Consider the following 24845-nt stretch of genomic DNA (forward strand, 5'->3'; position numbering starts at 1 on the left):
AAATGACAGGCATTGCTCAAATAATTTTCCTGTCACACACGCCCAAGCTTGACCTGTCATGGCCAAAGTCCTGTGGTTCCCCTTGTGTTTTCTCTAAAACAACACTCCGTGCTAAGTCTGTTGTCACAGCAACCGTAATAAAATGTGCACTGTTCCATCTTAAGGCAGGTGACAGAGACTAAGGGGTAGCAGGGACCACAATTGGAGGTCTGGGCTCACTTGAACCCAGAGCCTTTCTCCAAAGCACCAAGGTCTCTGTTATGATGTAGGGCCACTTCTTTTGATGTGATTTCCTTCCTCCTGTCCCCTGACTGAATATATGACTTTATTGTAAGTTGTCTCTTGTACAACCATCTTGCTGCAAATTCTTTTCTCATTTTATTTGCCTCCTGTTGCTGAGATGAATTCTTGTTATGCAGCCCAAGATGGCTTTGAACTTGTGATCTTCCTGCCTGCACCTTCTCAGGGTTGGAATTACAGGCACATCACCATGCCTGGCAACCCTGCTGTAACTCAGGGTTTTTTTTTAAACATATTTTCCTAGACCCATATTAAGTAACAAATTTGGAGGTGGAATGGCATAGAGAAGTAGAATTTTTCCCAACTACTACCAACTTTTGTCCATCTTGGCTTTAAGTGTCTCAAAGTATAAAATTTCTCAGACATCATAAATCCTTGAGAAAGTGCTCTAAAACGTTTCAGACAAAAACAGATTTTCCAGGTTTGCTTGGAAATTTTTGGTCTTTTGCACAGAGGGAACATTCTGTTCCTACAAAAGCACACGGAAAAATTCTATATGCCTCAGATTCTTCTGTTTTGTGTGTGTGTGTGTGTGTGTGTGTGAGAGAGAGAGAGAGAGAGAGAGAGGTTTTGACATGTACACAAGCACATGCATGCAGAAGGTCATTTATAGTCTGTCTCATGGAAAATGGGCTTTTGCCCTTTAAATTTTTGTGAGGCAAACTTTAAATTCTAAAAAGAACAGCTGTTATTTCTGGAACAATTATTCAGGAATGGGTAAATGTGACCTTCCCGCCGTGTCTAATCATTTTCTGCTTTGCATCTAATTGTTTGGTTCTCTTGAGTTTTGAAGTGCCAAGAAACTTTTAGCAATGTCTAGCAGACCAGAGTCTAAACAAATCACATGCAAAGCAGCAGTTTTCTAGTGCCAGCAAAAACACACCAAGCACTATTTGGGGGCAGACACAACCACCCATCACCCTACCTCTGCACTTATGCACTATATATATACATATACATATATGCATACATACATACGTCTACATCCCCATCTACCCACCATCCATCCATCTGCCTATCCAGGAAGCAGAATATCCATCTATCACCTAATATCCACCCACTCACTTAGCATCCATCCACTCGCCTATCTACCCACCATCATCCATCATTCCATCCATCATCCATTCATCCATCCATCCACATATCTACCTATGCACTATCCCTCAGTCCCATTCATGGAACTAATATTCTAGTACAGGAGGTAATAAATAACCCACTAAACAAATTAAAAACTACATGTTGATATTTTAGATTGCTGAGCTAGGGCAACTGACTAGTCAGGGAAAGATTCGGTTCTGTGTTGGTTCTGTGTCTGCTGGTGGAGGAAATGTCCGGCAGCCCAGACAGAAGGGTGCACAAGTGTGATGCTCTAGACACTGTCAGGATCTGACAACTTTATGAGAGGAGTGTTGAACACTGACGGAACACAGCAAGAGAGGCTGGAAACACACAGGGGCTGTGACGGCAGGCGCACAGGGATGCAGGGCTCATCGGGACTATGATGAGTCAGGGATTGGAGATGCACATCTGTAAAGACCAGCCTTTAGGAGGCACGAGATAGAGAGTTACCGCCAGTTCTAGACCATGAGCTAGAGAGTTACCGCCAGTTCTAGACCAACCTGGTCTATGTAGTGACATCATGTCTCAAAAACTGAAACAGCAGTACAGATGGGGATGGGGATTTGCATTTTATGCAAAGCTTAGGGGAAAGCAGCTAAGCAGATGTATGTCATTTAAAAATTTATTTTTAAAAGTTCACACTTGCTGCTGGGTAGAATATTGATTAAAGAGGAATGAGACAAGACACAAAGTGTTCTCGCAGTGTGTGTTCTCCTGTGGCTGGACATTGCTGTCCTCAGTTTGCACTGATGACTGTGAGCTCCCATTACATCCTGGATGCTCCGTTCTTTCCTGAGTTAAACCTTTTAAATGTCTGTCTGGCCAGGCTTGTTTCTTGCTAATTTGAAGCTGCTTGGGATGGATTCTTTCCTCAGGCCGTCCAGGCGTGTGGACAGACTGTGACACCCTTCGTGTCAGGCGTTCCCCTCATAGCCCCCACGTCTGCAGGGCGACTCTGGCCTGCTCTCTTTGCAGCGTGTGGTGTCTCTTGACCTCTGGCACTATGAACTTGTCCACAAAAGGCTTTGCACAGCCATGATGAAATACTTTCTATGTAACCCCATGACAAGAGACTGGGTACTCCGGTAGACATGACCTGCCAGGCCTGGGAGTGGCAGAGGGAGAAGGAACCTCTTTGCTTTTCTCCCTTAAGCACTTTGGAAAGAAGAATGGCCCCTCTCTTAGGCCCAGCCCAGGAAAATACCCTCACTGGTTGCTCATTCTCTCAGTTTCTCAAGCACTATGCCCACCTGGTCTGTCCAGGGCCCTAATGTCCCAGTTGCCTTGGCTTCCCTCACTCCTCACCCTGGATCACTCCTGTCTAGGACACACCTTTTCTCCTGCTGTAAGACAAAGACCCTTTCTCACCCTATTAGAGATGGCCATTTGCCCCTTGCAATCCTACCCCACTCTCTGTTCCCATCCAGAGGCTAGGGAGGCTAAGATGTCCTCTGGCGTCCTGCTGTGGTTAGGAGGAGACTAAAGTCAGGGGTTTCATTTCCTGTACTACTCCATGGAGTTTCCTGGAGGAGGCACCATTAGTTCATCAGCCCCCTCTGCATGGCCAGTTCTGTTTGTTTCTATATACCTTCCAAGACAAAGGACAACACCGGCACCTCTGCTATTACAATTTAGAGGACTTTTGTCCATCATTAGATACCCTATATTTACCCCAGTTAGGCTAGGACTCTGACAGACACAACCTATCCTTTGAGTATGTCTTGCTCTCCCAGGAACACAGTATAATGATTATGATCTTCAACTTCAAGAGAGCAATGTCTCACCCCATGCCTTCCTTCTTTTAAGAGGGAGTACTCTGTACAGAGCAACACACTCTATGACTACTTCATTCATTCCTATAAGGCAAGCACTGTTCGACTGTGTGTGTGTGTGTGTGTGTGTGTGTGTGTGTGTGTGTGTGTGTGTGTGTGTGTATGTTTCCTTTGTGGTGCAGGAGATCTGAACCCAGGGTCTTGCATATACATGACAAACACTGTAAAACTAAAATCCCACCAGAGTCCTATCCTCATCTATTAACAAAGACAACACCCGTTGTGTTCACAATCATGAGTTTAAGGCTCTCTGCCACAGTGGGTTTGCTGGAATAGCAACAAGAAATTAGCCAAGAGGCCAGTTCAGAAGTCGAAAATTTTTGCTCATCAGCAGGTTTCAAGGGACAGTAGAATGGCCTGGTCACTTGTCTCTGGCAGTAGGACTGACATGATCAATGTTCATCTCTCTTGCTTTTCCTCATTAGGAAGAACACGTTTAAAAATGTTTCAGAATAAGACTTTGGACCAATTTTTTTTTTGCTTTTCACCTAAAGTAAGCCATGGTTTGCCAGGCAGAGCTAGAACAGTATAGACAGAATTGCCTGGAGGATGAGAGTCCTGGATTTAGAGCCAGCTGAACCCAGGAGCCCATCATTTCTGACAAGTGTAGGTTTGTGCAAGCTCCTTCTTGTCTGGGAGTTTCTGTCAGGTGGTTGCCTGATAAACTACAGGCTAAGGACTCCTCAAATGCCCAGATTCCCAGGGCCTTGTCCCCAGAAACTCTTGCATATCCTTTAGCTAATAAATAGAGTAGTAGCAAAGTCTTCTCCTTATCTCCACCAACTCTGGAAGTATCTGGGGAAATACAGCATCCACTGTCTCTCTAATGCAAGGATGCTCACGCCCTGGGCCTGAGGACCACTTGCTAATAGTTCCCTCTGTGGTCTATCCCTCTGCTTCTTTCCAGAAGTGTAATGAAAAATACTGAAATGATTCCAAGTCTGTGCCTCTTTTCCAGCTGCAAATGCTGACAATTCTCAGAGTGAAGGCAGAGCCACCAGGTCAGAGCTGTTTGGTCTTTAACCCAGTTCCCACCTTGAAAGTATAAAATATTTGCAGATGAAGATGAAATAATATTAAGTTGGTGTGCTGTGATTGTCCCTCTGGCAAATGGGAAGCTTGAATGACTGACTGCCCTCAAGCAGATGGTGCCTATTCCGCAGGAGCTTCAGAAAGAAACCATCTAAAAAATAAGCCGACTGAGGCTGTTTGGGAAGTGCCCGTGCTCCCTCTAGTGGTAAGTCTGAGGGAATGTTTCCCTTCCCACTGCAGGACTCTGTAGTTAAACTGGAGACTCAGCCTAGAAACCCTGGGGCAGTCCTTCAATGATCAGAGGACTGTAGGTCACTTGCTGAATTAGGGGAAAACAGCTGAGAGAGATCCAGGTAGGGACTGTGATGGCTGTTCTTGGTTGTCAACTTGGCTCTATCTGGAATGAACTATAATTCGGAAGTAGAAGGCACACTTGTGATCCCATCCTTGAGGCATGAAGACGATAGGAACTTGAGGCTGGATGACACAAGCCTTTAGTGCAGAATTTAAGACTGGAAGGCACACCTTTAATCTGGGCCACACCTTCTGCTGGAAGGACAATGGAAGAAGGAAGGAGGTGTGTTTGTCCTTCTCCTGCTTGCCCTGGCCTTGTCAGCACATCCGTTTTCATCACTGGCACTGGAGACTACTTCATAAGGATTTCAGCATATACAGAATTGCAGCTGAGACAGCCATCCTTGTGGAACCAAGCTACTACTGGATTGTTGGAATTTCCATTCACAACTAGCCATTGTTGGACTGCAGCCTGTAAGTCATTAGAATAATTTCACACACACACACACACACACACAGAGAGAGAGAGAGAGAGAGAGAGAGAGAGAGAGAGAGAGAGAGAGAGAGAGAGAGAGATTCATTCTATAAGTTCTGTGACTCTAGAGAACTGACTAATACAGAGGCACATGTAAATCCACAAAATAGTATGGCCAAGAAGTGTAGGCCAGGAACATAGGGGAAAACATGTTCATATTATATCCCATGAAGCTGGTTCAACACAATGAATTTAGAACAATTGTAAAAGGCATATCAGAACACTAATGTGCAAACTGACTTAGTGGAGCCCATTCTATACAGAGAGATACCTTGCCCAGCCTAGACACAGGAGTGTTGGGGGGTGGAGAGGTGCCTTGGTCCTGCCTCAAAGAGATCATGGGACAGACTTAGCAGATTTCTAGGGGAGGCCTTACCTTCTTCAGGAGCGGATGGGAGGTTCTGGGGGAGAGTACAGGGAGCAGGAGGAGAGGAATGAGGAAGAACAGGGATTGGAATGTAAAAAAATAAATAAATAAGGCATATCAGATCAATAAATTTTTATGCTTTGAAATTATAGAATATTTGCAGTTGGAAGGGGGAAAAAGTCAGTTTGAGAAACGTTTTCTGAAAGAACATAAAGTGTATTTATGAGACTGCTTTATGAGACTCATAGTGACCTTTGTTTGTGTTAAGGGCAGCAGCCTAACCATTGTTCTGTGACGGAAGCAGAGGATATTGAGTTCCAGTCCAGCCTGGGACACATAGGGAGACCCTGTCTAAAACCAGACAAAACAGAACAAAAATTCAAGTACAGAAAAAAATCTAAATAAATAAGAAAACCAACATAGCTAATAATCCAGATATCAAGAGTTAATAAATTCTGGGGACATCCTAAAATGTTCTTCTACACTTTCAAATTAATGAATTTTCCACAATGGAAACACATGCTTAAAGACAATGTATATATGTATTAGTCAGGGTTCTCTAGAGAACTAGGACTGGTGTGTGTGTGTGTGTGTGTGTGTGTGTGTGTGTGTGTGTGTGTGTGTGTTTGTGTGTGTGTAATTAGAGTGGTTTGCAGGCTGTAGTCTGGCTAGTCTAATACTGGTTGTCTCCCAGTGGAAAACCTAAGACTCCAACAGTTGCTTGGCCTATGAGGCTGATGTCTCACTGGTCTTCAACGTGTGTCAGAATCCTGAAGAAGTAGGCTCTGATGCCGGTGAAGGAGTGAACCTGCCAGTGAGAGTGAGGGCGAACAAGCCAAGAGTGAGGGCTTCCTTCTTCCATGCTTATATAGGCTGCCAGCAGAAGGCATGGCCCATGTTTGGGGTGGTTTGGAACTCACGCTGTTCCTGCCTCAGCCTCCTAGGAGCTGCTATTGTAGGTGTGCACCACCATACCTGACTTACTTCCTTCACCACCACACTCCTGGCTTACTTAGCACATTACTCCATCAGGTCTCAGGTACCATTAATCAATGATCAATTATTAGAATGTCCTTCAAGTACGGTTCTCTGACTTACACCTCAGTCTGCTTGGAGCTTCTGGTCACAGTAGTGACTCCCCCTTCATTCTCCTGGAAAAAGTCACGGGAGAAAATGTTCAGTACTTACTCCATTCATGTCTGTCTTAGCCATCTTTATATTTGGACGTGAAAACAACATTTTATGCCATTCTATTAGCCTATTCCAGTGCTAAGGTTCCACAGTGACTTGCTGAAAGATGAGACAACACATACCATATGATCATCAGAATCCTGGCAAGTTGATGGTTTAGTGGGACGTATTATGTTATGCCAGCTTATCTTGCTGTGTTTCTTTTTCCAGGAATTCCAATCCATTTACACCATGAGGAATTTCTAGCGATAGAATTTATTTTTTAAAGAGTGGAAGGTTTTTTAGGGGTCATGATGTCAGAGAGATTTGTCTGTCATGGTGTAGAAGGCACAATAGTGGGTGTGGCTCAGCCTGTGTTCAATGGAGCTGTCTGTGATGTTTTGCTAATTTTAGCTTTTACCAATGAACATCATTCCTTCAACTGTGTAGGTTGATATTTTCATAATACTATGCATATCTTACTGCTTTCATTGAATTAATCTAGCCTAATGTATCTCAATATTTTTATAACAAATTATATTTTATACATCAACAACAAATTATATTTTATACACCTAAAACCCTTAGTCTGTTGTGGAATATTTGTTTATACTGTAAAGATGTGTCTCTGCCTAAGATGCCTTCTGACTAGTTTAATAAAGAGTTAAGTGGCCAACAGCTAGGCAGGAGAGAATAGGCAGGTCTGCAGGTCTGCCTAGGAGAGAGAGAGGACTCTGGGAAGAGGAAAGGCAATTTCACCAGCAGACTCAGAGTAAGTCGAATATGCAATACTGAGGAAAGGCAAAAGCCACATGGCAGAAAGTAGATTAATAGAAGCAGGTTAATTTGAGTTATAAGAGCTAGTTGGGGAAAAGCCTAAGCTAAACTTTCATAATTGATAATACGTCTCCATGTCATTTTCAGGCTGGTGGTCCCAACGAGAAAGTACTACCACATTAGTTCCCATTTCCTGAAGGGAAAATAACATCCTTTGTTATTCATCCAAATGTAATACTGCACTCTGAATTTCTCAGCTTTAGGAATGAACTGACTGTATCAGGAGACAGAAACATTCATAACATCCATTGTTTTTTGGCTCATTCTATGCTAGGTTTTGGTGTATTGACTTCTCTGTGCCATGCACACCATGGTATCAATGCCTACTTTTGGTTCTTGTATTTACATAGTACAGACAGTAATCACATAAACAGATGAAACAAACCCTTCTTTTTATCCTTCCTCCCCTCTCTCCTTCTTTGTCTCCCTCTTGCTTCTTCTCTCTTTTTATCCCCTATTTCCCATGTCAAACTGTCAAGAGACTTTGAAGGACACCATTCCAGTTAACTGCCCACCCAGCTCAATAATCAGCATGGTGGGCAGAAGCCACCCTGGTGAATCGTAAGGAGGAAGGGGGAGTTTGGGAGGCAGTTAACTTGAGAATGGAGTAAGTGTCCCAGAACTTGTCTGCCCTGCAAGCAGAAGCCTGGACATCTTCACACTCACATGTTTAATTGGTGGGAGCCAATTAAAAGTTCAATTCTTGCAATGGCCTCATTTCAAGGTCAGTACCTTTGGGGACAGTTATGCGATAGGAAACACCAAAATTTAGTTCTATTTCATTTATCTCATCATTTTGGACACTTATCATCCCAAGTTGTAACTAAATACTAACAGAATTATAAACATATTTCTTTTAAAATTTCTCAGAATTTTGGGTGGAAAAAAAGCAGTAATTTTCTTAGTTCCTCAGGGGATAAAACCTTTCAGAGTTTGTTAGGAAACACACAAGATTCTTGGCATTCAAATTGCTTTCACAAAGCAATGCTGGGATGAGTCAAGTATAATTGAATAAGGGACATACGGATTAAATTCTCCCTTAAATACACATGGGTATGAAAGCGAATGGGAGAGGACGCTCCAGATATGTTACCAAAACAAAACACTTTCAAAATAATTCAAGACAGTCATCAGACTCCAAACACAGATGTGTCTTCTAATGTTGAATAATGCATTTCTCCCTCAATGCCTTAAAATGTTAACTTAGTTTTCTCGAGTGTCTAAGCATATTAAGCACCTGATGGAGCACTCCAAGTCTGAAGTAAGGGCTTCTTCTTTGGAACATGAACTCTTAATGAAATAATTAGCACGATTCTTTTCTTGGTTTCCCACATCTGTTTGTGTTAAACCTGTGCAGTAATGGACACTATTGTCAATCCTCTTTCTGTGACTTCTTTGCTCACCTCTATCCCAATTAGTAGCAGCAAACTTTAGCATTCTCTCTTATACCAATTTAATTACTTTGGCTGTCAATTTCTCTTCTTCACAACAATGCAAATATATATATATATATGTATGTATGTGTATATACATATATGTGTCTCTTATGTAACTCAATCTGAAGAAAGTGTGCCTTCATTATTATTCTCAATTTTAAAAAAATCCATGGTGTTCTTGAAGAATGGGAAGTGTTGTGGAACACAGAACACTTAATGGTTCCAGTATATCAACACATCATTGTGATTCAGATTCATTGGCTAGAATCCCATTCATATCCCATGCCTTCACTGTCTCAGCAGAAGCTGCAGTATATTGAACCACTCCTTTGCCATCTCCAGATCTCACTAAATAAATAGAAGGCCCTACATGAATAAGCATAGCAACTGAACAGTCTGCAAATTATATGCGCAGGCTCCTTCCTCAGTATGAAGTGGAAAATGGGCTCTTTCTGGGGAACAACGATGAAGTTATCACTGTGGTCTGCTGATTCCCCCATCCATATTTTGTTGTTATAAAGACAAGGCACACATCTGTAGTAAGTATTCTGTCACTGGGATAAAACACCATGCCCAAAGGCAACTTAAGCTAGAAAGAATTTATTTTGCTTTACAATTCCCAAGGTCTAAAAGTACATCATGGTGGAAGGCATGGCAGTGAGCCGCAAGCATGGCGGCAGGAGACTGAGCGATCACATTCCCAGCTGCAAGCTGCAGCAGTGTGGTCAGGGCAGACTAAAGTTTCTTCTGTTGTTCTGGCAACTGTATGAGAATCAGAATTTTTTTGCTTGTGTTTTTAATGGGGTGGATTATAATGAGGGTCACAGTGGCCATGAGAACCAGCGAACTCTTCTGAAATCTGCTCTGGTGATTCGTGGCCCACCCAGATAGAGATGAGCATTACCAGCATTACTGACTTGGTTATAATCAGTGCAAATATCATGTTCCTATGGCACAAGGTAGTCAAGCTGCATCTAAGACAGACATTTTTAAAAGAAAATCTTATTAATCTGGAATTTATAAAGGCAGCAAACGATGGGCTGATCATAAGTGACCACTACAGTGCTTCGTGTAATGACAATTCATAGACTTTTTACAATACAGGAAACAAGTAGGGGTTAGTGTATCTACACACATGGAGCAATGAGGCCTCAGGAGGACGCTGCTGGGAACCCTTCAGAGATGCTGAGCAAGGGAGAGCAGGGAGTTGGGGTGGACAGGATCAAGGTAGAATATAGATTATGCACATGTATGGAATTGCCAAAGAACAACGAAAGGACATTTGGAAAATGTGGCCAGGCAGCTCTTCCTTTGAACCTAAGTAAGTTTCCTACTCATGTCACTGACGCCTGTCTGCTCAGACCTCGGTGAATCTGTGTAAGGGTGTTTGCTAGCTGACTTTCCTCATGGCTGTGACCAAATACCTGACACAAAGCCACCTGAGAGAGGAAGAACTTGCTATGGTTCTTGACTTGAGAACATAATCCACTGTGGTGGCCCAGGAAGTTCACAGCTGTGACAGTGGCCAGATGGGCAGATGAGGAGGCAGAGAGATGGGAGGGCTGGTGCTATGTCCAATGTGGGAGCCCAGCCCATGGGACAGTGCTGCTCACTTCCAGGGCAGGATCTTATCCTTTAGCTAATCATCTCTGAAAATGTCCTCAACAGTCACACCCAAAGGTATGGCTCACCAGTGCCCTCGGTGTTTATTGTTTATTAATCTAATCATGCTGATACTTAGAAGTAACTGTCACTGTGTATTGCAGCCTCATATCAGAGTCCCTTCTACTTGCACAAAAGCTACAGCCTGTGTCTGTCCACTTCTCAAAAACAGGAGTAGACAGATGTTCACACTCTATTCCAGTGACAGCCTAGGAATCTGAGGGCTAAAAATGCTCTACCCAAATGTAATTCAATAACCACCTTACATGGGATAGTTTTTCTTTCCATTGTACAGATTTTTTCCTCTTGGTTATTTGTCCCACTGACTGGTTATAGCCTGAAGGTCTCGTTTCTGTACAACACACTCTGTTTTGTTGTGTCCAGCCCTACCTAGAGCACTGGAGATGCAATCCTAGGGAGAGAGGTGTACTGAACTGAGAGTAGTTCTCTTACCCTGGGACTTGCCCAACCTTTTACTCTGTGGGGTACTTCTACTTCCCCAACATCTATGAGGTACTTTTTTTGCAAGGTGCCCGGGAACATCCAACTTAATAGGAAAATAAAAAAAAAACATACAGTCAGCACACTGTGGCTCTAATATGAGGTAGATGGTCAGGGTTTGGCAGAGGAGTGGCATGCAGCACTAGAAAATATTAAGTGAGGGAGTCCAGATTTGGGGAGAGAAACACTGAATATTCCCTGTCATAGGAAATGCTTAGCCCCTAGCTTCCTCTAAGACATACCATCGATGAGGAAGAGGGCAGATGCCAGGAAGATAGACAGGGGCCCATAAGAGGGGAAAGTTTGCTAGTAGCAGAAAATTATCCTATAATTACATTTTAGTGACTGGCATTATTTAAAGCCACAAAAGTTGAGGTTGGCTGAGTTAGCATCTGAACATTTATGGCAAATCTTATGTTCCTGGTTCTGTTAGGAACTGCTGTTCAGACACTTCCAGGTGCAATCTCCCCTCTAATCAGAAGAGCTACTGAGATATAGCACTCTGTTGTGGCAATTTCTCCTGAGAACGTGCTCTGCTATGGCGCATTACATATTTAATGTTTCCATTGGGTCTCACTTTTATTTTTATCTGAATGCTCAGTTCTCACATGCAAAGTTTCCCTTTAAAAAGTGTTTTCTTTGATATATATGTATATGTATGTATGAATGTATATATATATATCATATCCACCAATATCCTCCTTTCTTCTTCCCCTGACCCTCCCAACATGTATCTTAGCTTCATATCTTCTTTTCTGTCCCACAGCATCCGATTGGTCCTGCTCTAGACACATAGGTCTGGGCTCATGCACTGCAACATGGCAATCTACCAGTGGCCACACTCAGAGAAAAATGACCATCTTCCCAGCTATTGTCAACTGCCAGCAGATCCTAGGGCAGGGGTGAGGCCTTGTGAGTCCCTCATGCATCTATACTGGAGTTCTTGACTGGCTTGATCCTATGTCGGTTGTACATGAACAACCACAGCGGTTGTGAGCTCGGGGACGCAACAGCCACACCATGTCTGAAGGCACCATCTCATCACCCCCCTTTCTATCTCCTGCTCTCACATTTGTTTTCCTCGCTGCTTTCACTGTGCCCTCCGAACGTGGGGAGCATGCTGGCACAGATGTCACAGTGAGGGCTGAGCATACCCAGTCACTTATTCTCAACACTCTGACAAGTTACTGAGACTGCATTACCTGCTGTCTGTTACACAGTGAAGCTTTTCTGAGTACAGATTTAATAATAATTTAGCAATTCCTAATACAATTCTGAAAAAATTAAAGAAATATGGGCAGCAATGAGCCTGTCCTGTATAGAACTGTCAATGATGGTGAGGGCTGGAGTCCCCAGAGCCTTCCTGGTTATCCAGGCTCAGCGGTACACACCCAGAGGGAAGGCACATCTCCTAAGGTGAAGGGTGCTGAGGTCAAATTTGAACAAACGAAAAGGTCTTGGTTTTGTTTTTTTGTTTGTTTGTTTGTTTTTTGTTTTTGTATTTATTTTATAATGCTTGGCTCTGAGACTAGCTGTGAGCCTGAACAGAAATGTTGATCAGCATACAGGAAGTAAGGTCACTTTAGAGGGAAAGCCTGGCTTACTGGGGACACAGCCCTTTTAGTGGGCAACCTGCAGGAGGAAACAGCTTTGCTGTGTTTAATTTCAGGTTTCAAGGCTTTTTGTTCTCATGGTTAGCTTATTTTTATGAATTCTTTAGAAAAATTGAGCAAGAAAAATCCAGACACACTGAACCTCTTAGAAGAGAAAGCAGGAGGTACCATTGAACAAATTGGTACAGGAAACCGCTTCCTGAACATAACACCACTAGCAAACACACTGGGGTCAACAATTAATACATGGGACCTCCTGAAACTGAGAAGCTTCTGTAAGGCAAAGGACACAGTAAACAAGACAAAATGGCAGCCACAGAATGGGAAAAGATATTCACTAAATCTAAAATATACTAAGAATTCAAGAAGCTAGTCACCAAAACACCAAACAATCCAATTAAAAAGTGGGGTACAGAACTAAATAGAGAATTCTCAATAGAGTAATATAAAATGGCTGAAAGACACATAAGAAAGTGCTCAACATCCTTAGCCATCAGAAATGCAAATCAAAACAACTCTGAGATACCATCTTGGTCCTATCAGAATGGCTAGACACAAAAACACCAATGACAGTTTATGCTGGAGAGGATGTGGAGAAAGGGGAACATGCCTTCACTGCTGGTGGGAGGGCAAATTTGTACAGTCACTTTGAAAATCAGTATGAAAATTCCTCAGGAAAATGGGAATCAGTCTGCCACAAGATCCAGCTATTCCACTCTTAGGCATATACCCAAAAGATGCACATTCATACAACAAGGACATCTGTTCAACCATGTTCATGGCAGCATTATTTGAAATAGCCAGAATCTGGAAGCAACCTAGATGCCCCTCAACTGAAGAGTGGATAGAGAAAATGTGGTACATTTACACAATGGAGTACCACTCAGCGGAAAAGAAAGATGGATCCTTGAAATTCACAGGCAAATGGATGGAACTAGAAGAAACCATCCTGAGTGAGGTAACCCAGTCACAAAAAGACAAACATGGTATATACTCACTCATATGGATTTTAGACATAACCAACCTACAATCCACACTGCCAGAGAAGCTAGGAAACAAGGATGGCCCTAAGAGAGACATACATGGTTCTCAAGAGAAGGGGAAAGGGACAAGATCTCCTGAGCAATTGGGAGTTCAGTGAGTGGGTGGGGAGAGGGAGTTAGGAGAAAGAAAAGGGAAGATGAGGAGGGGGTAGGAGGACATAAGGGAGCAGGAAGACTGAGTCTGAGGAAGAATAAAGGAGAGCAAGAAAAGAGATACCTTAATAGATGGAGCCATTATAGGTTTAAAGAGAAATCTGGCACTAGGTAAATGTCCAGAGATCTACAAGCATGACACCAACTAACAATCTAAGCAATAGTGGAAAGGCTACCTTAAATGCCCTTCCCCAATAATGAGATTGATGACTACCTTATATGTCATCCTAGAGCCTACATATAATAGCTGATGGAAACAGAAGCAGACACACACAGCTAAACACTGAGCTGAATTCCTGGAATCCAGTTGCAGAGAGGGAGGAGTGATGAGCAAAGGGATCAAGACCAGGCTGGAGAAACACACAGAAACAGCTGACCTGAACAATGGGGAGCTCATGGACCTCAGATTGATAGCTGGGAAACCAGCATAGGACTGATCCAGACCCCCTGAACATGGGTGTCAGTTAGGAGGCTTGAACGGTCTATGGAGCCTCTGATAGTAGATCAGTATTTATCTGTAGTGGGAGCCCATTCCCATAGAGAGATGCTCTCTCAGCCTAAATGCATAGGGAGAGCCTAGGCTTTGCCCCAAGTGATGTGAGAGAATTTGATGATCCCACATGGAAGGCCTCAACCTTTCCTGGGGAGCAGAAAGGGGTGGGATGGGGGCCAGTGGGGGCCATGGGAGGATGGGAGGGAAAGGGAACTGGGATTGACATGTAAAACAAGCTTGTTTCTAATCTAAACTTAAAAAATGATAAGTCTGAAAAAAGAAAAGAGAACTTAAATATTCTTTCTTAAACAAACAAAGAAACAAATTGAGGATACCAATGTCAAGATGGATCAGAAGCAACATCTGTGAGACCAGAAGATTAGAAGGAATAAAGTCAAGATAAAAAGCCGCCAACAGAAAAAGTAGAGAGACTTTTCTACTGCTAAAATTCCTTCCCTGGACAAGTCTACCCTCTTCTAAGATCCCCAGGACAAACAGAGACAACATTCCACCAACGTTCCCCAAGGGAACCAATGAGTTTTCAACTTACAGAGAAGTGGGGTGTGTGGGGGGAGCAAGAGCATGGGTGACCTTAAAGCTGACACACTGAAGGGTCTGCATCCAAAGGGAATGATGGCTTCCTCCAGGCTTTATAATTGGATCCCCTTGCTCATCCTCCCCCACCTATACATACTGTAGCTCTCAGAGACCCAGAGGCCATATAAAGTTAAGGCACAATCACATAGAATTGGTTAGGAGGAGTGACTGGATGCCCGGGTGAGGGTCCTGTGGTTCTCCCTCCCTCCCTCCGTCCCTCCTTCCCTTTCTTCCTCCCTCCCTCCTTTCCTTCCAGAGGGGAGGTAAACAGTCAACAAGCCCAGCTGTGATGACCTTTAGTGAACAGGTCCAGCTGGACTCTCTAAGATTGTGGCAGTTTGCCAGTTTGCCATGACAACAAATGTCATGACCAAAAGCAACTTGGAGGAGGAAAAGGTTTACTTAGCTTATACTTCCCAGGTAATAATCCACATTGAAGGGACTTATTCATAACCAAGGAAGCAGAGAGGAAACCATGGGGTAAAGCTGCTTGCTGGCATCCTCTCTGGCTTGCTCTCAATTAGATTTCTCATATAGATCAGGATGCTGCTGCCCCCAGTGGATAAGCCTTCCCATATCACTCAACAACAAATATGACAGACACAGGCAAAAGCCAATCTGATCTGGGAAATTCTGCTGTTGGAGCTTCTCCTTTTAGTTATTTCTAGGTTGTGTTAGCCTGACAATTAAAGCTAACCAGAACAACTACTGAAAGCAGAAATAAGACTAGGTAGGGTGCTTCTTCACAGTGACATCAAGCAGCACGGGATAAGCTGGATCCTGCCAGGGAGGTGCCTTCATGGACTCTGAACATCTGGTGCAGCAAGAGCCACACAAAGACAGTTCATGCTGCAGGAAACCAAGCAGGTGCAAACCTCAGTGTCCAGAAAGAACCACAGACATGATGAAAGGGTAGCCTGGAAATCTGAAACTGATAGATTTCCAAAGCACAGCATGCCACTCTCTTTCCATGTTCAGACCACCAAGTGACTGGACCATGGCAAGATCTTCATGGAGGCAAGATGTAGCATGGTTGGATCTACCCACAACAACCCAGACACAGTCCTAGACAAGGTAAGGGTAAAGTTGTGGTACCTACAATGCTCATCATTCTCTCTGCCCCTCATTGCTCTATGGAAGAAAGGAGCAGCTGGGACCTGGGAAGAGCATGGCAGAATGGAGAAAGTTGTGTAACATCGGGATAGGAGCATCGAACCCTAAGCTGCACAGACTCTGGAGAAAAGAGTCAAAGCATGGCAAGGGAGTCTGATGCTAAGTGATCACAATTGTTCTGCCTCCATCCCTGCCATAGCAGAAGGACTATGGGGATCACAGGAAGTAGGGAAGTGTGGGAATGTGGCAGACAGAACTAGAGAAATAGTAGGAGTAGGCCTTCCCCAACCAGGAAGAGGCACTGATAAAGAACCTAATGCCTTCCATTTCATTTCATTGCTCATTTGTGTTTGCATTGTTTTAAATTAATTTTTTAATTTTTATAAATATACCTTTACAAAAATTTTAGAATGTACACTTCTGTGTTCAATTGATAGATTGTATCTTGTATCTCATTGGAAACTTTTGTGTTTGTCTTCCTCTTCTCTAACCTTATTAAAGAATATTTTCTCTACTGCTTCTCATACCTCAAACCCACATATTCTCCCTTTAATCTTACATTACCCACTCTTGTCCCCCTCCCCAATCTATCTTCCATGCCAATATTTAAATATCAATAACACACACTCACACCAAACAAGCTAGAAAACTACAAACTACATTTTCTCCATGTAGTACTCTGTCTCCATACTTTATAAGACTCATGGATCATCGAAAAGAGGGGCAGAAAGAATGGAAGAGGTTGGGCAGTGGTAGCACACGCCTTTAATCCCAGCACTCGGGAGGCAGAGGCAGGAGGATCTCTGTGAGTTCCGAGACCAGCCTGGTCTACAAGAGCTAGTTTCAGGACATTCTCCAAAGCTACAGAAAAACTATCTCTCAAAAAAAAAAACAAAAAAAAAATAATGAAAGAGCTGGATAATAGGAGGAAAGGCTTTAAATGTGACCTTCTGGGCATGATTGAACCATTAAGTTGTCCAAATTAGACCTGCTCAGGCATGGACCTGGCAACAGTCAGTCATGGATGAGAAGGGGTTCATGGGGCCTGACTTGGAAAACTATTGTCTATGATGCTCAACGAGTTATTGTCTTCAGTTGTGTATGTACAAACCCACTGGGTGAATCCACTGGGCTCCAATGGGTACTTTAAAATCCATGGTTGTGTGGGTTAAACTCAGTGGGTTACAAAACAAGAAGACATGGATGAAGGAAAGGGATTTGTAGAGAGAACGGGATGTTGGATTAGGTGTGGGAGGGGGAAAGACATGTTATAGAGATGAGCACAGTCAGAATGTGTTTTGTATGTGTGTAACAGTCAAATACTGAATTTAAAAGAAGTCCCTTATGGGAGACTCAAGCACATAAGTGCCTTCATAGCCCACACCAAGACTGCTGGCCAAGCATCATGGTTCTTACTGCAGCCAGATTTTCCTGGAACTTAAGTCCAAGTGAAGACAACCTAAACATGAGGACTCACATGAATAAAGCACATAAATCAAAAAAGCAATAGTGGGGAGTTACAATTCAGTGGACACATACACTCTACCAGAGGTATAAAACCTGAGACAGTATTCCACTATGACACCCACAAGCTGACAGTTTCTGAACTCCAGGAAACAAGGAGAGTGAGACAGCTGACATGCTAGGAAATCTTCAAAATCTTCAAAGTACTACTTTTTTGAAAAGGTTCAAAAAACAAAGTGAGGACTCAAATAAACCGACAAGGAATTTAATTCTAGACCAAAATGATAAAATTACTGTACCGGGTGGTTTTGTGGCTCAACTTGACACAAGCCAGAGTCATCAGAGGAAGGTGCCTCAGTTGAGGAAATGCTCCCTGCCCTCCCCCGGGCTGGTAGTCCTGGGTTCTTTAAGAAAGCAGGCTGAGCAAGCCATGGGGAACAAGCCAGTAAGCAGTACCCCTCCATGGCCTCTTCATCAGTTCCTGCCTTCAGAATCCTGCCCCACTTGAGTTCCTGTCCTGACTTCTTTTGGTAATGAACAGCAATGTGGAAGTGTAAGCCAAATAAACCTTTCCCTCCCCAAGTTTCTTTGGTCATGGTGTTTCCTCACAGCAATAGAAACTCTTAAGACAGTTAGCAAAGTTGACGAAAAAATATGAAGCTGGAAGAAAACTTTTAAAACATGAAGGAAAAATTCAGCAAGAAAATTGAGAAGCTGAAAAAGAACCACATAGAAACTTCTGAAATGAAAGAACCAATCAATCAAATTTAAAAATAAAAACACGCAGTAGAAAGTGTAATCAACAGGCAAGAGAAATTAGAATTAATTTCAGGTATGGAAGACAAAGTCAAGATAACAGCACATAAAGACATGTAAGTTAAAAGTTGATCATGACCAAAGCTTACAAGGAGTATTGGATAGATTTGACAAATCAAATCTAAGAATCCGTTGGACAGAAGGAGGTGAGATAAAGTCAAATGGCTTCAATAATATATTCAATGAAATTAAGACTGAGAACATTCCAAGGCTAGAGAAACAGATGTTCAAACATAGGAAATATTTAGAATCAAATAGGCACAAAGTAAAGAAATAAAACTAACAGCTGTTAGGGTAGCATGGCAACTACACAGAGTGAAACATCAGAGTAACATCAGATCTGCCATCAGTAACCTTAAAAGCCAGGAAATCATGGCTTTTTTGTCATGTGCATGTGTGTGCATATATATCGAAGCCAGAGGTTAATGTCAGGTGTCTCCCTTGATTGGTCTCCATCTCATATGATATGGCAGGGTCTCTCACACAAACCAATAATTTATTGATTCATCTAGTCCAGCAAGATTGCTTTAGGGATCTCCTGTTTGCACTTCCCAAGTGCTGGGATTACAAATGGGCCACCATGTGGGTGACAGGGATCTGAATCTTAGCCTCACACTTGTATGGCAACAACTTTACCTGCTGAGGTCTCTCCCTAGAGCTGGAATGATGTATTTCAAGCCCTGAAAGCAAATAACTATAACCAGGATTGCTGTGCACAACAAAGTTTCTATTAAAGTTGATGAATAAATAAAACTATTTCAAAACAAAGACAAGATAGGGCAATTCATGCTCACTAAGGTAGCACTGCAGAAAACTCTGGAAAGAATGCTATACACGCAGACAAAAAGAAAGAAATACAGTTTTATCCATGTAAAAATAGGAGAACTGGAAAGGAATCGATCATGTTCAGCACAGTAAATATCTAATATTAAAAGGAGGAAGAAGGGAACTATTAATCATCCAGCCAAACTAACAACAACAAACACAATAATCAATAATATCAAATACCTTTAACTCACCAATTAAAAGACTTAGACTAACCAAATGGATTAAACCCAAGATCCAGGACTGGCAAGATGACTCAGTGGGTAAATTGGTTTGCTGCCAAAGCTGAGAACCAAACTCTAATCCCAGGGTCCTAAATGGTAGAAGAGAACCCACAAGTTGCCCTCTGACTTCCATATAGTGCTGTGGAACATTCATGTACACACACACACACACACACACACACACACACACACACACACACACACACCTGATGTCTCCAACAGATCCACATACCTAGGAAATATTCCCTGCCCCTGAAGAAAAACAAGAGTCAAAGATTGGAAATCAACCTATCAAAGAAACAGAAGCTATAAACAAGATGTCACAGAAATTCCCCTATCTGATTAATTAGACATCAAAGCAAAATTATTCAGAAGGAACAAAGAAGGCAAGTGTATGTTGGTAAAGAGTAATTCATCAAGATTATAAAACTATTGTATTTTTTTCATGAATTCTAGGACCCAAATTTTACAAAACAAACTCTAATACTCCACCCTCACATCTACATAAATCTTTCAAAGTAAAAATCACACACATTCTTCTTATGGAACATTCTCTGAAGTTGATCTCATTATAGCCACAAAACAAACCATAACAGATACAAAAATTAAAGTAATTCCCTATATTCTTCAGACCACACTACATTACAACTAGAAATCACTACCAAGGCTGGACTCAGAAAATACTTGAAATAAAGCAAATACTTGATCTTTGAATGAACAATGAATTGTTGATAAAATCAGGAAATAAAATTTAAAATTCCTAAAATCAAATGTAAACAAAAGCACAACTTACCAGAACTTCTGGGATACAGTCAAAGTGGTCCTGAGAGGAAAGTCTATAGCTGTAAGTTCTCACATTAAAACTTCAGAGAGGTAGAAAATTAATAACTCAGTGATGCAACCCAATGCATTAGAAAAATCAGATTCAAATGCTGCAAATGTCAAAAACTAATAACAAGGGAAGAAATCAACAATGGAGACTAAAGACCAGAACATAAAATTAATAAATGAAGGGTTAGTTCTTTTAAAATATTAACAAAATTTATAAACCTCCAGCCAAAATAACCAGAGGAGGTGAGAGAGAGAACCCAAACCCTAACCTAGCTAAAGATACCTTAGCTGTGCACCACCTCAGAGGTGAACATTTGCCATCCATACATTTTTGGACACTAAATTAGAAATCCTATGCAATAGAATCAAAGATTATGAATGGGCAGCCTAGTTTATTTAAAAATGTATTTTTATTTTCATGTATGTGTGTATACATGCCATGTGTGGCCGCTGGCCACAGAGGCCAGAAGAAGGGGCCCAAGCTGGCGTCGCAGGCAGCCGTGAGTCACTCAGGGTGAGTGAGGGGAACCAAATGTAGATTTTCTGGGAGGACAGCAAACAAATTCCCTCAACTACTGAGCCATCTCTCCAGCCATTGGTATCCCACTTTAACTGATTTTAAAACCTATAAGAAAAAAATGAAACTGAAAATTTCACAAACATTGAGTTTTAATATCAACGTGAAAGGGGGATGTTGAAGAAGAATAGGAAATTATGAAGAAAAGTTTAGAGGTTATGTCAAAACTATAGGAAACTCCTGAGGCATATATCTGTTTTCAACCTCTAGGCCTCATTTACCTCTCTTTGACCTCAGCTCTTCATCCCCAACCAGAACAAAAGTCGGTATCAAAGGAAAAGGTTGTTGACCTGTCTGAGAATAAAACCTAGAGAGAGAGTTTCCATATTATACTGGAATTTTTCATTTGTAAGGATGTCTCTCGTTGGTGTTTAACAGGCAAATGTTTTCTGTTCTAGTTGACTCTCAGATTGCATAATAAGACACTGACAAGATGCAACATGGGAAACATGGGTTTATTTGGCTTCAGACTACAGTCCACCGAGCAAGGTAGCCAAGACAGGAACACAAGGCAGGGACTTGGAGGCAGGAACTGAAGCAAAGGTTTCCCAGACTCCACAAAGACAGGTTAGGCAAACTGTGCCCAGAAAGTACATTCCTAAGAATCAGGCCTTCTGTGTGACTGCTAACTCCAGCTCTGAATCCCTGGTTTTCCAAGAAAAGTCCACTTCCTTCCCTGAGGACTTTTGGAGATATCTGGTGATACTTTTAGTTGTCATTATCCAAGAGGAAACTGGGTGTTCCAGGCATTTATTAGGCAGAATATACAAGCCAGACAGCCTAAGGCACGAGACAATTACATTTTCCAAAGGATGAACTGTCTCCAGATGCTAGCAATACCAGGGTTGAGAAACCTAACTCTAAAGGAGGTCATGGGAGACTCTGCAAATAATTGTGAGAAACATCATGGTTGAAGCTGTCAGCTCAGAACACTCTTCCTGGTGACACAGAGCTGACATACCCCAAAGCACACTGAAGGGCCATAGCAGATTCTAGCTGCTCAATATAGTCTCAGTGGTGATAAATGTACATTTGCCCCATTGATTCTATGTGGGCCCATTGTCTGGCCCTCCACTGAGAGAAGATGGGCACCAATACTTTGCTCAAGGTCTCTCACCCTTCCTCCCTTCCTTCTTCCTTCACCAACAGCCACAGCCCACTCTGCTCCCCAGCTTCCCAGCTAGGGTGTCTCCCTTGACCTGTGACTCATCTTCTCTGAGTTCCAAGACCTTATACCACTGCGACTCTCCCTTCTTACATTCAATACAAACCACATAGTATATGTATGTGTGTGTGTGATGATATGTATATACACATACATATATATGACTTTGCATTTATACATGGTTAATGCCTATGTCTATTTAATCTAAAAACATTACTATCAAACTGGAGTTTTTTCTTGTTACCCTGTGTGAGCTTTCTAGTTTTGCGATTTACATTTATGTCTGTGCTTCTCTGAGTTAAATTTTTGAAAAGATGTAAGATCTATATATGAATTCATTTTTGCATGTGAGTATGCAATTATTTCTATTCAATCCATTTCAAAAGTGATCCTTTCTCTTATACTGTGTTTATCCCTTTGTAGGAAGGTATATCTACTATCAAAGTAAGGAAACCCAAGCTACAAGCTGGAGTAGATATCTGCAAAGGAATTCCAGAAGCTAGGGAGATTGCTCAGTGTGATCACTGTGCAAGCATGAGAACATGTTTCAATCCCCCAGATATTAAAAGGCAGACATGGCCATGTGTGTGTATCCCCAGTGCTGTGGGGGATGGACAGAAAGGGGTTCTTGGGGCTCAGTGGTTGCCAGCCTAGCGTCAGGTTTAGTGAAAGACGTTTTATCAAGTGAATAATGTGGATCACAACAGAAGAGGACACTCCACGCTCTCCTCTGGCTCCTATGCTTGTGCACTCACTGGTGTGTGCACTCACAGACACATGTGTGCATACCCCACGTACACTACACAAAGATATTTCAGATAAATAGGATCCATTAACATACTAGGAGCTTTTCTAGAAAGACAGAGGATTTTCTCTTTCTCTGGAACTTTCCATAAATTCCACATACTATCTTGGCCCAAATGGCAAGGGTTCGTCTAATGCAGCTTTGGCTCTAAAGAGTCCTTTGGGGTTCAAGTTTAACTAAAAACCGTCAATCAAATAATCCTGTCTGTGACTAGAGTGCTATATACAGATGTGAAATGTGAAGGAACTTATACAGCTAGAATGTTCATTTTTGTAGTGAGCTTCAAGAAGCACCATTTATTTATCGTTTAATCTGGAAAGGATGTCCTTATTCAACCCAAACCCCTGAGTACCTGTGATGGTTTGAATGAGAATGGTCCTCATAGGCTCATACATTTGAATATTTGGTTTCACTTTATGAACTAACGTTTGGGAAGGATTAGGGGGTGTGGAGGAGCTGTGTCACTGGGGGTGGGCTTTGAGGTTTCAAAAGCCCACACCCAGCCCAGGCCCAGTCTCAGCTCGGTCTCTCTCTGTCTGCCTCTGTCTGTCTCTGTCTGTCTGTGTCTGTGTCTGTGTCTGTGTCTGTGTCTGTGTCTGTGTCTGTGTCTGTGTCTGTGTCTGTGTCTGTGTCTGTGTCTGTGTCTGTGTCTGTGTCTGTGTCTGTCTCTCTCTCTCTCTCTCTCTCTCTCTCTCTCTCTCTCTCTCTCTCTCTCTCCTCTCTACCTACAACTTGCAGATCAGATGTGAGCTCTCAGCTACTGCTGCAGTACTGTGCCCTGCCTTCCTGCCTAACACTTTTCTTCCCACCATGATAATCATGGACTAAACTCTGAAACTGTGAGTCCCCAATTAAATGATTAAATTGGTCATGGTGTTTCTTCACAGTAATAGAACCGTAACTAAGACAGCGCCTATATTTTTAACCAAAGTTCATAAAACTTCACCAATAGACAAATGTCAGAGAGCTGGGTCAGTCCCCATGGAAATTATCTCTGATATCTGAGAATAGTCAAGTTCATGGCTTTGATTTTCAAAACTGCCTCAGTAATATGTGAAGAAAGGAGGCAGCTACGTAAGTGCATGTGATTTCAGATGATGATGGGGGAGGGCATCAGGCTCCCCACCACCACCTCCATCAGGGAATGGCTTCTAAGAATCATCAGTTAGACACTAGCCTGCTTCTGGTGGGTGAGGAAAGTGAACATCTGCTTTAACAACTGGGCTTGCACACTCACCACAGATGGAAATCATCAAGGACAGAGGCTGACTGTGCTGGATAGGATGATGTGTTGGTATAAACAAGGACTGCTCTATGTCCTCACAGTTGGAGCAGGTCCCTTGTCAGGGCTCTGGCTGGACTAACCATTAGTTCCAAGAGTGTGCATGTATGTATTGTCTTGTTATTATTTTATACAATTTATTGAAGTTTTGAGATCATTTTAATAAGTAAATATTTTAAGTTGGAAAACTGATTCCTCATCCTTCTATCATTAAATCATAAAGCTTCCAAAACTAGAGAAAAATAAATAAATAAAAGGCTGTGTATCTAGCTAAAAATAAAAAATGAGTCTCAAATGCAATTTCCTCTCTGAATGGTTTCCTCTTTTCTCCAGAAAGAAATTGACTCCCTTTTTATGTTCCTACTGCTTTCTAATCATGTTCCCTCTGGCCAAGTCATACTGCATTGTAGTTAATGGTTCATGTGTCTGTGGTGAAGGCTTGAGGTTGATAATCACAATTTTGGTGGTAATACAGTAGAAACTTTTGTACTATTTGCAATAAAGCTTAACTATGGATGGAAATGTACAGTGTTTGCTTAATGTGCAAGACTTTGGTTTCTACCCAGCACATGGAAAAGGCAGGCAAAACAACCAACGGTAATCAAAGCCTGTCACACCTAACCGCTGATACACAGGACCCACACACATCAAGAAACACATAACTATGAACGCTTTGCCTGTGTTTCTGAGTTTGTTTTAAATAACTACACAGGCTATTTTAAGACCTTATCCATTTTTCTGCCACTTTCCATCTCTTTG

This window comes from Mesocricetus auratus, unplaced genomic scaffold, assembly GCF_017639785.1.
Source record: "Mesocricetus auratus isolate SY011 unplaced genomic scaffold, BCM_Maur_2.0 Super-Scaffold_100013, whole genome shotgun sequence".
Lineage (NCBI taxonomy): Eukaryota > Metazoa > Chordata > Mammalia > Rodentia > Cricetidae > Mesocricetus > Mesocricetus auratus.